Raw genomic sequence first — 14,194 nt, forward strand, 5'->3', positions numbered from 1 at the left:
ACCAAGTATGGTACTCACCAAACTCAGATTTACTATAAGAAAAATTGGATTACCTTTGCTGTTCTTCGTCAGAATGCACTCCCAGGACTTCTACTTCAATAACAAATGTTGGTTTGGATCAAAATAATCCATAGTTATATCCAAATAGCGGCATTTTGTTGTGCGTTCAAGACACTATCCGAAGGGTAACGAAGGGTGACGCGCCCGGCGCGTTTCGTGACAAAAAAATTCAAAATATTCCATTACCGTACATCGAAGCATGTCAAACGCTGTTTAAAATCCTGTTTTCGTTCAAAGACTGAGAAAGTAAAATGGACTCTTCTCGTGCACGCGCGCACCAGTCTCATTGTTCTCAGATCGACCACTTACCAAATGCGCTACTGTTTTTCAGCCATGGCCTGCAAAGTCATCATTCAACATTCTGTCGCCTTCTGAGAGCCTATGGGAGCGTTAGAAAATGTCACGTTACAGCAGAGATCCCCTGTTTTGGATAGAGATAACAAAGAAGGCCAAGAAATGGTCAGAGAGGGCGCTTCCTGTTTGGAATCTTCTCAGGTTTTGGCCTGCCAAATGGGTTCTGTTATACTCACAGACACCATTCAAACAGTTTTAGAAACTTTGGAGTGTTTTCTATCCAAAGCTAATAATTATATGCATATTCTAGTTTTTGGGCAGGAGTAATAATCAGATTAAATCGGGTACGTTTTTTATCCGGCCGTGAAAATACTGCCCCCATCCATAAAAAGTTAACTATACATTTCCAATTAAGTCAGAAGACCTTTTTCCCAATGGCTAGTCCTGTATAACCACAGTAATATCAGTTTGTATTTAAATGTATTGGGATAGGCCTGATCAATGTTAACTGACTTCACACCCATGTATAAACACCAATCCCAGAGTCTGTGTGTGTGTCTGTGTTTTTGTACGTTTCTTCTGTGTGTGTTTTGACAACAACAATGGCCTGTTTCTCTTGCTCTTGCTCAGTGTTTTGAGATCATGGGAAAGGCATAAGGCCGTAACAACACTGGGGCGGGGGGGGGGGGTGTGTGTGTGTGTGTGTGTGTGTGTGTGTGTGTGTGTGTGTGTGTGTGTGTGTGGTGTGTGTGTGTGTGTGTGTGTGTGTGTGTGTGTGTGTGTGGTGTGTGTGTGTGTGTTCCCCCTCTCTACTCCAGATGCTTGCCCCTGTGGTCTGCCTGGCTGGCTCCAGAACAGTTTATAGCACTCCCCTTTTCTGTTTACCGGGGACCTTACAGGAGCCAACGCAGTAAGTGAAGGAACTTAAGGAACTGAAGGAACTTAACTTTCACTCTGCAGGAACTTATAGTGGAGGATTGGAGAAGACTGAGAAGGAAAAAACAACACAGAGCATCCTCTACTGTTCTATACATCCTACCTTTCTTCTCTAGGTTAACTCACTCACCCTCTCTCTCTCTCTCTCTCTCTCTCTCACTTTCACACTGTATCCGTCTTTTCATCACATTTACAGGCGGTAACCAAGAAAACATTTGGGTGCAACAATTTCCGATCTGCACTGGAGAACGGTCTCTCTCTCTCTCTCTCTCTCTCTCTCTCTGTCTCTATAAATATATCTTGCTGTCGCTCTTTCAAGCCTCCCATTCATTCAGGACCCTCTCTCCTATCTCCAGACCTCTACTTCTTCCGTAAGTGTTACTGAGATTTCCCAGCACTGAATGTACTACAGAATGTTTGTTTGTTAGACCTTGTTGTTAAACCACCTTATTGAAAACAGAGCCCATTTGGACTTAAATATATGCCATGTTAGTGTTTGATTGTCATATACTCCTCTGTTCAGTCTTGTTTTGCAATGACGTCTTGTTACTGACATTTCCTACTAGTAACATTTCCAACGAAGAATGTTACTAGTAAAACCCACACATTTTTTGTTTGTTTGTTCTCTGTCCCATTTCATTTTGCTATGATGTCTTGTAAGGTATTTTAAATGGGGATGGTTTTGCCTGTGGGACAGATGTGATTGGGATGGAGCGGGCTGGTTGCCATCTTGGCTTCTTTAATGAGAGGGGTGATAGGGTGTGGAGTTAATTGGGATCGCTGTAGCTGAAACCACAGTGGAAAGCAAAGCAGTGTTGCATTGACCTAAATGAATTTAAGGACACTCAACTCATGTGGAAAGAGATGCTAGCATAACATTATGATAACATTGAGATGCATGCATGTGTAAGCATGCATGTATCTTCAGCGTGTGTGTGTGTTGCTGTTCTTTGCCCAGACACCCTGGTGTTGTTTCAGTGACTCAGCAGAGGGCTTTAATTACCACAGGCGTTGCGAAATCTCCCTGACCACTCGGGCCATCCACTCTGTAAAGCACAGTCAGACACAGACAGACAGCCCATCGTTCTGCTGATCTCATCCTGACTCCGCTTTTTACCACCCTCAGGATAACGGCAGAGATAGGGGAATTCTCAATGTCTATGGAAGTAGTCTTCAGTACTGTTAGCCTGGTTCCAGATCGGTTGGTGCTTTATAGTCAACTCCTTATCAGAACTCAGAACAGTTCGAATCACAGAAGTTTATTTACAAAACAGGGGGCAGGAAAACGACAGGTCAAGGGCAGGCAGAGGTCAGTAATCCAGGGCAGACTCCGTAAACTACAGAATGGCAGGAAGGTTCAGGGCCAGGGCAGGCAGCAGTCAGTAATCCAGGGCAGTGTCAGAAGGTTCAGAACGGCAGGCAGGCTCAGGGCAGGCAGAGTGGTCAAAACCAGAAGAACTAGAATATAGGGACTAAAGAAAACAGGAGAACGGGAAAAAACACGTTGGTACGCTTAACGAGACAAGACGAACTGGTAACAGACAAACAGAAAACACAGGTATAAATGCACAGGGGATAATGGGAAAAATGGGCGACACCTGGAGGGGGGTGGAGACAAGCGCAAGAGAGGTGAAACAGATCACGGCTCCTATGGTCGTTGTCATGTTTTGCATGACAATAACTTCACTGTAAAACCCTATAAGTTCCGTGAAGTAAATTTTTTAGGAAACAGATTACCTCCAACATTGTAAATTAAAACACTAAAAAGTTAAAATTAAGGCACAACTAATTCTTTTGAATTACTTGTAGTTAACCTAATGGTTTTATGCAAATTAAAAGGTTCTCAACTGTACTTAACTTAAAAATATATTGTTAATTAATTTAGTACATTGAATTGCTGCATATCGAATTGCTATGCTTTAACTGTAGTCAACTTAATTTGTATTTGTATTTATTAGCTGATGCCAAGGACGCAGCTGCTTTTCCTGGGGTCCAGCAAAATGTATATAAAAGTTATACTTAAAAAAAGTAATATTACAATACATTCACAACAGATTAAGTGTGTGCCCACAGGCCCCTGTTCTACTACCACATATCTACAACACAAAATCCATGTGTACGTGTGTGTATAGTGTGTTTGTAATCATGTGTTTGTATGCATGTGTCTGTGCCTATGTTTGTGTTGCTTCCACAGTCCCCACTGTTCAATGTGTATTTTTTATCAATTTTTCTATTTAATTTTACTGCTTGCATGAGTTACTTGATGTGGAATAGAGTTCCATGTAGTCATGGCTCTATGTAGTACTGTGCGCCTCCACTTAGCCCGTTCTGGACTTGGGGACTGTGAAGAGACCTCTGGTGGCATGTCTTGTGGAGTATTTATTTTTTAATTTTATTTAACTAGGCAAGTCAGTTAAGAACAAATTCTTATTTACAATGACGGCCTACACCGGCTAAACTCTGACGACAATGTGCCAATTGTGCGCCGCCCTATGGGACTCCCAATCGCGGCCAGTTGTGATACAACCTGGAATCAAACCAGGGTGTCTGTAGTGACACCTCTAGCACTAAGATGCTGTGCCTTAGACCTCTGCGCCACTTGTGAGCCCAAAAGGACGAGGTCCTACCGAGATGCATGGGTGTCCGAGCTGTGTGCCAGTAGTTCAAAAAGACAGCTCGGTGCATTCAACATGCCAATACCTCTTACAAATACAAGTAGTGATGAAGTCAATCTTTCCTCTACTTTGAGCCAGGAGAGATTGACATGTATATTATTCATGTTAGCTCTCTGTGTACATCCAAGAACCAGTCGTGCTGCACTGTTCTGAGCCAATTGCAATTTTGTGGTCAGGTGCCACAAAAAGTCCCACTTTGTTGCACCTGACCACATGACTCAACAGTAGTCCAGGTGCGACAAAACTAGGGCCTGTAGGACCTGCCTTGTTGAGAGCTGTTAAGAACGCAGAGCAGAGCTTTATTATGGACAGACTTCACCCATCCTAACTACTGTTGGATCAATATGTTTTGACCATGACAGTTCACAATCCAGGATTAATCCAAGCAGTTTAATCTCCTCAATTTGCTTAATATCTACATTATTCATTACAAGATTTAGTTGAGGTTTAGGGTTTAGAGAATGATTTGTCCCAAATACAATGCTTTTAGTTTTTTTTTTATATTTAGGACTAACTTATTCCTTGCCACCCATTCTGAAAATAACTGCATTTCTTTGTTACGTGTTGCAGTCACTTCAGTCACTGTGGTAGCTGATGTGTATAGTGTTGAGTCATCTGCATACATAGACACACTGGCTTTACTCAAAACCAGTGGCATGTCGTTAGTAAAGATTGAACATTGAGTAGTGCAATAGTCGTACCAACTCAAAATATTTACTTCAATGAAACAAAAAAATTCCTTTCAACTTCCTTCAACCATATATGGAAAGTGATTACCTAAATTTAGTTAGGTACTATTAACTTCTCTAGGGCCAGTGGGACGATTTCGTCCCACCTACGTAACAGCCAGTGGAATCCCGTGACGCGTTATTCAAATACCTTAGAAATGCTATTACTTCAATTTCTCAAACATATTACTATTTTACACCATTTTAAAGACAAGACTCTCGTTAATCTAACCACACTGTCCGATTTCAAAAAGGCTTTACAACGAAAGCGATAATATTCCGACCGGGAATCTGTGTTTTAGTACAAAGAGAGAGAAAATGAAAACATGGGGTCGCCTCGTGCACGCGCCTCAGTCTCATAGTACTCTGACCGACCACTATCCAAACGCGCTAATGTTTTTCAGCCAGGGGCTGCCTCGACATCATTCAGCTTTTTCCCGGGTTCTGAGAGCCTATGGGAGCGGTAGGAAGTGTCACGTTACAGCAAAGATCCTAAGTTTTCAATAAAAAGAGTCAAGAAGCTCAAGGAATGGTCAGAGAGGGCACTTCCTGTACAGAATCTTCTCAGGTTTTTGCCTGACATATGAGTTCTGTTATACTCACAGACACCATTCAAACAGTTTTAGAAACTTTAGGGTGTTTTCTATCCAAAGCCAATAATGCATATTATATATGGATATTCTAGTTTCTGGGCAGTAGTAATAACCAGATTAAATCGGGTACGTTTTTTATCCGGCCGTGTAAATACTGCCCCCTAGCCCTAACAGGTTAACTCAAAACATAACAAACCATACTATATTCTTAGTACATACAACTCAAAGTCAGTCAATTTTCATGCATTCAAGGAATCTCTATTTAGTTTGAGGAAGGCCCTTTCCTGGTTCAGCATGACAATGCCCCTGTGCAAAAAGCGAGGTCCATACAGAAATGGTTTGCCCAACCTCATTAATGCTCTTGTGGCTGAATGGAAGCAAGTCCTCGCAGAAATGTTCCAACATCTAGTGTAATGCCTTGCCAGGAGATTGGAGGCAGTTATAGCAGCAAAGGGGGGACCAAATCCATATTAATTGCCATGATTTTGGAATGAGATGTTCGACGAGCATGTGTTTACATTCTTTTGGTCATGTAGTGTATTTTATGGCACCAAAGGAAATATATCCATGGATAATCTAATAATACAGCCTTCCATTGAGACAGCTTTACGTACTGCATCAATTAAGGACTGCCGCTCACCATTCTCATTTTGACCCTAAGGGAGGAATAAAAAATTTGTCTTTTGTACTTTCAGCTAAAATATAACCAAGAGTCAGATATAGTTGTCAGCATTCTGCAGCGTTACGCCATCCCATCTGGTTTGCGCTTAGTGGAACTATCATTTGTTTTTCAACAGGACAATAACCTAACCTCTATGGGCTAGGTGGGACGCAGGCGTCCCACCCGTGGTGCACTCCATCAACAGCAGGTGCATTTCAAGAGCGGCAAATTTGAATCCAAATAAATGTCAAAATTCAAATTTTTCAAACATACAACTATTTTACACCCTTTGAAAGATAAACATCTCCTTAATCTAACCACGTTTTACGATTTCAAAAAGGTTTTACGGCGAAAGCATAAATTTAGAGTATGTTAGGACAGTACATTTACAAGAGTTGTGTGTAATGTTTTGTCAATTCAAAGACAGGGTCACCAAAACCATAAAACCAGCTAAAATGATGCACTAACCTTTTACAATCTCCATCAGATGACACTCCTAGGACATTATGTTAGACAATGCATGCATTTTTAGTTCTATCAAGTTCATATTTATATCCAAAAACAGCGTTTTACTATGGCATTGATGTTGAGGAAATCGTTTCCCTCCAATAACCGGCAGTCAAGTCAGCATCACAAATTAAATAATTTAAATTAGAAAACATTGGTAAAATATTATATTGTCATTTAAAGAATTATAGATTTACATCTCTTGAACGCAATCAACTTGCCAGATTTAAAAATAACCTTACTGGGAAATCACACTTTGCAATAATCTGAGCACTGCGCCCAGAAAAATACGCGTTGCGATACAGACTAGACGTCATGTTGGGGAGATCTAAAATCGAAAATACTATGTAAATAATCCATTACCTTTGATTCTCTTCATCAGATGTCACTTCCAGGTATCACAGGTCCATAACGAATGTAGTTTTGTTCAAAAAAGCTCATCATTTATGTCCAAAAATCTCCGTCTTGTTAGCACATGATCTAAGCCCGCCGGACTTCACTTCATGAACGAGGGGAAAAAATATAGTTACGTTCGTTCAAACATGTCAAACGTTGTATAGCATAAATCATTAGGGCCTTTTTTAACCAGAACATGAATAATATTCAAGGTGGACGAATGCATACTCTTTTATAACGTATTGGAACGAGGGTACCCAACATGAACTCGCGCGCCAGGTGTCTAATGGGCCATCATCGTTCCATGGCTCTTGTTCGGTCAGATCTCCCTCCAGAAGACTCAAAACACTTTGTAAAGGCTGGTGACATCTAGTGGAAGCAATAGGAAGTGCCAAAATATTCCTCAGCCCCTGTGTTTTTCAATGGCATAGGTTTAAAGGTAATACAACACATCAGGTATCCACTTCCTGTCAGAAAATGTCTCAGGGTTTTGCCTGCCAAATGAGTTCTGTTATACTCACAGACACCATTCAAACAGTTTTAGAAACTTTAGAGTGTTTTCTATCCATATATAATAAGTATATGCATATTCTAGTTACTGGGTAGGATTAGTAACCAGATTAAATCGGGTAAAAAAAAATTATCCAGCCGTGCAAATACTGCCCCCTAGCCCTAACAGGCTAACAAACCTCCAGGCTGTGTAAGGGCCATTTGACCAAGAAGGAGAGTGATGGAGTGCTGCATCAGATGATCTGGCCCCCACAATTACCTGACCTCAACCCAAATGAGATGGTTTGGGATGAGTTGGACTGCAGAGTGAAGAAAAAGCAGCCAAAAATTGCTCAGCATATGTGGGAATTCCTTCAAGACTGTTGGAAAAGCATTCCAGTTGAAGCTGTTTGAGAGAACGCCAAGAGTGTGCAAAGCTGTCATCAAGGCAAAGGGTGGCAACTTTGAAAATCTAAAATATATTTTGATTTGTTTAACACTTTTTTGGTTACTACATGATTCCATATGTGTTATTTCATAGTTTTGATGTCTTCACTATTATTCTACAATGTAGAAAATAGTAAAAATTAAGAAAAACCCTTGAATGAGTAGGTGTGTCCAAACTTTTGACTGGTACTTTACGTCAGCGTAGCAAACTAGTGTCACGTCCTGACCAGTATAGGCTTATTTGTTATTGTAGTTTGGTCAGGACCTGGCAGAGGGTATTTGTTTTATGTGGTTCGGGGTGGTGGTTTGTTTAGAAGGGTGTTTGATTTATTATTTCCGGGTTTTGGGTTATGTTCTATATTTTTGTATTTCTATGTTCTTTCTAGTTTAGTATTTTCTATGTTAGGTAATTGGCTGTTGGACTCTCAATTGGAGGCAGGTGTTTGTAGTTGCCTTTGATTGAGAGTCCTATATATAGGGATGTGTTTTGTTTGTTTATTGTGGCTAGTTTTATTTTACACTGCTAAAGTATCTGTATAGCCCGTAAAACTGTTACTAGTCGTTTTTGTTTATTGGTTTCCCGTGTTCACTTTATTCAAATATAAGTAAAGATGAGCATACATATCCCGGCTGCGTTTTGGTCAATTCAACACGGCTACATTCGTGACAGAACTACCCACCAAAAATGGACAAAGCAGCGGAGAAAGGAGCAAACGGAATTACGAGTGGACTATAGGAAGCAGCGCGCTCGGGAGGAGATGGCATCCTGGTTGCTGGAGGTGTTGAAGTCAAGAATTGACTGGACATGGGAACAATTATTGGACCACTGTGATAACCTGCCTGGGAGGCAGATAGAGCACGAGAGGCAGCCCCAATAATTTTTTGGGGGGGGCACACGGGTAGTTTGGCTGGGCGAGGATTAAGTCCCAAGCCAAATCCCCGTGTTTTTCCAAACGACCATTGACTGGACAGGTCCCGTGCTTTGGGGTGATGGGTGCTGTGACGAGGCTGGGTATTTTCAGGCCGGTATGCGCAGTACCAGCGCCCCGCATGTGCCAGGGGAAAGTGGGCATCCAGCCAGTAGGGGTGATGCCAGTCCTGCGCTCGAGACCGCCAGTGCGCCTCTATGGTCCAGTGTTTCCCGCTACACGTACTAGCCTTGAGGTGCGTGTCTCCAGGCTGGCATGTCCAGTACCAACACCACGCATCAGGCTTCCAGTGCATCAGCCCACTCCAACTCGGCCGGTTCCTGCTCCCCGCATTAGCCCTGAAGTGCATGTCTCCAGGCTGGCACATCCAGTACCAGCACCACGCATCAAGCTTCCAGTGAGTCAGCCCAGTCCAACTCAGCCTGTTCCCGCTCCCCGCACTAGCCCGGAGGTGCCTGTCCCCAGGCTAGTACCTCCACTACCAGCCCCACGCATCAGGCTTCCAGTGCCTCGTCCAGAGTGTCCGGCAACAGTGCCTCGTCCAGAGTGTCCGGCAACAGTGCCTCGAACAGAGTGTCCGGCAACAGTGCCTCGTCCAGAGTGTCCGGAACCGGGTGAGATGGCCCACTGTCCGGAGCCACCAGAGCCGCCCGCCACCAGTCCGGAGCCGCCAGAGCCGCCCGCCAGTCCGGAGCCGCCCGCCAGTCCGGAGCCGCCCGCCAGTCCGAATCCACCAGAGTCGCCCGCCAGTCCGGAGCCGCCCGCCAGTCCGGAGCCGCCCGCCAGTCTGGAGCTGCCAGGGCCACCCGCTAGTCTGGAGCCGCCAGGGTCGCCCGCCAGCCGGGCGCAGCCAGGGGAGCCACCTAAGTGGGCTAAGCCAAGGGTGGAGCGGGGTCCACGTCCAGCACCTGAGCCACCTCCAGTATAGGTGGGTTGGGGAGGGGGGATGTAGCACAGGTGCCGTCGTTGACGGCAGCCACCCTCCCTTCCCTCCCTTTAGTTAGGGGTTTATTTTTTTTAATTTTTTTTAGGTGCATCCGGGGTCTGCACCTTTGGGGGGGTACTGTCACGGCCTGACCAGTATAGGGGTTATTTGTTATTGTAGTTTGGTCAGGACGTGGCAGAGGGTATTTGTTTTATGTGGTTCAGGGTGGTGGTTTGTTTAGAAGGGTGTTTGATTTATTATTTCCGGTTTTTGGGTTATGTTCTATGTCTTTGTTTTTCTATGTTCTTTCTAGTTTAGTATTATCTATGTTAGGTAATTGGGTGTTGGACTCTCAATTGGAGGCAGGTGTTTGTAGTTGCCTTTGATTGAGAGTCCTATATGTAGGGATGTGTTTTGTTTGTTTATTGTGGGTAGTTGTATTTCGCACTGCTAGTTGTAGTAGCCTGTGAAACTGTCGTCTGTCGTTGTCTTTGTTTATTGTTTTACCGTGTTCACATTTATTTAATAAATAATAATGATGAACATGCAACCCGCTGCGCCTTGGTCCTCTCTTCACGAAGACAGCCATTACAACTAGCAAACTAGGCTTACCTAGTCACATATCGCACAGATTTGTTGGAAGACATTTTACAAAGCAAGGAATTCCAATGTCCTGATCATTTATAACTTACTATATCAGCGTGCTCAATAAGCATATGACCACCATACTGCAGCAGGAGAAGATGTGTGTTGACCACCAATGGCACCAACTAGTTGTTGCTGGATATCTTCAGTGCGTACACCCTTGACATAACATTAATAAACTAATTCTGTCACCATACTCTGTACACGCAGTCAAAACATCCACTTGTCAAGCAACACACTAACATACCAAGACTAATGTTAGCTAAACTGAATTGCACAATATCTCCATATAACTCACTAATAATAAAAACTTAGTTAACGTCTCTGGGCTAGGTGGGACGAAATCGTCCCACCTACGCAACAGCCAGTGTAATCCCGTGGCGCGATTTTCAAATACGTTAGAAATGCTATTACTTCAATTTCTCAAACATATGACTAATTTACACCATTTTAAAGACAAGACTCTCGTTAATCTAACCACACTGTCCGATTTCAAAAAGGCTTTACAACGAAAGCAAAACATTAGATTATGTCAGCAGAGTACCCAGCCAGAAATAATCAGACACCCATTTTTCAAGCTAGCATATAATGTCACAAAAACCCAGAAGACAGCTAAATGCAGCACTAACCTTTGATGATCTTCAACAGATGACACACCTAGGACATTATGTTATACAATACATGCATGTTTTGTTCAATCAAGTTCATATTTATATCAAAAACCAGCTTTTTACATTAGCATGTGACGTTCAGAACTAGCATACCCCCCGCAAACCTCCGGTGAATTTACTAAATTACTCACGATAAACGTTCACAAAAAACATAACAATTATTTTAAGAATTATAGATACAGAACTCCTTTGTGCAATCGAGGTCTCCGATTTTAAAATAGCTTTTCGGTGAAAGCACATTTTGCAATATTCTGAGTACATAGCCCAGCCATCACGGCTAGCTATTTAGACACCCACCAAGTTTAGCCCTGACCAAAGTCAGATTTACTATTACAAAAGTTTGATTACCTTTGGTGGTCTTCGTCAGAATGCACTCCCAGGACTGCTACTTCAATAACAAATGTTGGTTTGGTCCAAAATAATCCATCGTTATATCCAAATAGCGGTGTTTTGTTTGTGCGTTCAAGACACTATCCGAAGTGTAAATAAGGGTCACGAGCATGGCGCAATTCGTGACAAAAAAAATCTAAATATTCCATTACCGTACTTCGAAGCATGTCAACCGCTGTTTAAAATCAATTTTTATGCAATTTTTCTCGTAAAAAAATGATAATATTCCGACCGGGAATCTGCGTTTAGGTAAACAGACGAAAGAAAACAAGGCATGGGGTCGACGCGGGCACGCGCCTGAGTCTCACAGTACTGTAACCAGCCACTACCCAAACACGCTACTTTTTTTCAGCCAGAGCCTGCAAAGCCACGATTCACCTTTTTGCCGCCTTCTGAGAGCCCATGGGAGCCGTAGGAAGTGTCACGTAACAGCAGAGATCCTCTGTAATGGATAGAGATAATCAAGAAGGGCAAGAAATTGTCAGACAGGCCACTTCCTGCATGGAATCTTCTCAGGTTTTGGCCTGCCATATGAGTTCTGTTATACTCACAGACACCATTCAAACAGTTTTAGAAACTTTAGGGTGTTTTCTATCCAAAGCCAATAATTATATGCATATTCTAGTTACTGGGCAGGAGTAGTAACCAGATTAAATCGGGTACGTTTTTTATCCAGCCGTGTCAATACTGCCCCCTAGCCCAAACAGGATAAAACTCATAATCAGCATGGTTGCTGTCCAAACGGGACTGTTTAGTTCGAGTCACACAGTAAAACCTGTTTGATTATACAGTCGTTGACCAAACAGATATTTACTACTGTTCTTCTTACTATGAAAATTCTTAATGGTATTTGAAATTCCTTCGCTTTGAGATGCACCACGGTACAGAACGTTGTTGACGCACATGACGTCAGACATCGGGCTGTACAGTTAAAAATATGAGTTACAGTATTCAGATAAAATAGTTGAGTTCAGGAAAAGTAAATGCTTCGTGCATGTCAGGGTAACCCAATACTTTAGAGTGAGGATAACGATTTGCCACGTAATGAGTTTACAACAAAAATGTGTTTTATTCCATGACACTGTTAGGGTTTACAGTGCGCAGGTGTTGGCAAGACAACACAAACACATCAGGGACCAGGCTCCAGTGCTGTATACCACTGCAAATTGACATAATCCAAACTAAAACAATCCATGTATTATGTGAGATAATTGCATTGTGTAGTAGTAATGAATACTTACTGAGGGAGGATGCAGTGAACTATCAAACCATTGTTTGTATATCCTAATCAACAATGGCACAACAATGTATAGGTGTCAGAAATGGTTCCTACTTGTAAATCTGTGTCCTTATCTGACTCATTACACCAGAGGGATAGTTTCTTTGTTTTTCGAATTTCACACTACAATGACTCATTCAATAACCTGATCACAAAGGTCAGTGTTTCACACTCTCCTAGATCATTAGTAGGAGCAAAGGTTAACATCACAGTTGTAAGCGCCATGTGTCTGCCAGCTTCTCTCTTCTTTTTTATTCTATTGTTTTGTCTCCTCTCATATCCTCTTTTCAAAAATCAAGTCAAACTTTATTTAAATAGCACATTTCATTAAAGGTAAGATGCTGTGCAAAGTGCTTCCCATAAAATATAAAAATATAAAAACACAATCAGGTTGGGGTCAATTCCATTTAAATTCCAGTCAATTCAGAAGGTAAATCAAATTCCAATTCCAAATGTTCCTCATTGAAAAACATTGGAATTGTTGTGTACTTCCTGAATTGACTGGAATTGAAATGGAATTGACCCCAACCCTGAACAAAGTACATTTCTTTACCTCATCTCCTCTCTCCTCTACTTCTCATTCTCTACTCTCTTTCTCTCCTCCCCTTCCTCTCCTCCCCTTCCTCTCCTCCCCCTCTACCCTCCCCACCTCTCCTCTCAGCACCCCCTTCCCTCCTCTTCTTTTCTCCCCTGCCATCCTCTCCTCTTGTCCCCTCCTCCCTTTCACTCATGTTCTACTTAAAGAGCTGGATACATAGCGGAAATATGCAGGGAGGGATGGAATGTGCTTACCACTTCCTTCCCACCATTGTCTGCCCATTTGATTGGTTAAAACGGTTGCTGTTCATGTTTTGTCCATTATGTCATACTATATTTTTCCATTAGAATTAAGGCCACAGGTACTCTTGATACCCAAAAAATGATTGAGAGAATGTCAAGAGTGTGCAAAGCTGTCATCAAGGCACAGTGTGGTTACTTTGAAGAATCTCAAATATAAAATATATTTAGATTCTTTAAAAAAATGTTTGGTTACTACATGATTTCATATGTGTTATTACATAGTTTTGATGTCTTCACTGTTATTCTACAATGTAGAAAAGAGTAAAAATAAAGAAAAACCCTTGAAGGAGTAGGTGTTCTAAAACATTTCACCGGTACTGTATAAATACAAATATTACAATAATTAAAAAAAAAATTTGAAATAAAAGAAACTCATAAAAAGAATAATATTCATGTGATAATCAAAAAACCATGTTACTTTGATAAGTTAAACAATTATAAAAAATGTATAAATATATATACAGTACCAGTAAAAAGTTTGGACACACCTACTCATTCATGGGTTTTTCTTTATTTGACTATTTTCTACATTGTAGAATCACAGGGAAGACATCAAAACTATGAAATAACACATATGGAATCAAGTAGTAACTAAAAAAGTGTTAAACAAATCAAACGTACAGAGGTACATGTGACCCTGACCACGTGGCAAAAGGAATTTTGAAAATTGCTTGCACAGAAGCAGAGTTAGTGCATAACCTGTAAACCAATGTAAACATAAGAGAGAAA

The 14,194-nt window shown here is 41.8% G+C and overlaps 1 protein-coding gene across 1 annotated transcript in view; it reads left to right on the forward strand.

The window, feature by feature from the left end:
• The first annotated feature begins 1,417 nt into the window (after nucleotides 1-1,417).
• LOC106586043 (LIM domain only protein 7) overlaps nucleotides 1,418-14,194 on the forward strand; it is a 126,297-nt gene continuing 113,520 nt past the window's right edge. The window contains exon 1 of the mRNA XM_045707639.2: nucleotides 1,418-1,661. The gene's annotated coding sequence lies outside the window, so the exon portion shown is untranslated. The remainder of the gene's footprint in view (nucleotides 1,662-14,194) is intronic.

Source organism: Salmo salar, chromosome 25 (genome assembly GCF_965601325.2).
Source record: "Salmo salar chromosome 25, fSalSal1, whole genome shotgun sequence".
In the NCBI taxonomy this organism is placed as follows: Eukaryota; Metazoa; Chordata; class Actinopteri; order Salmoniformes; family Salmonidae; genus Salmo; species Salmo salar.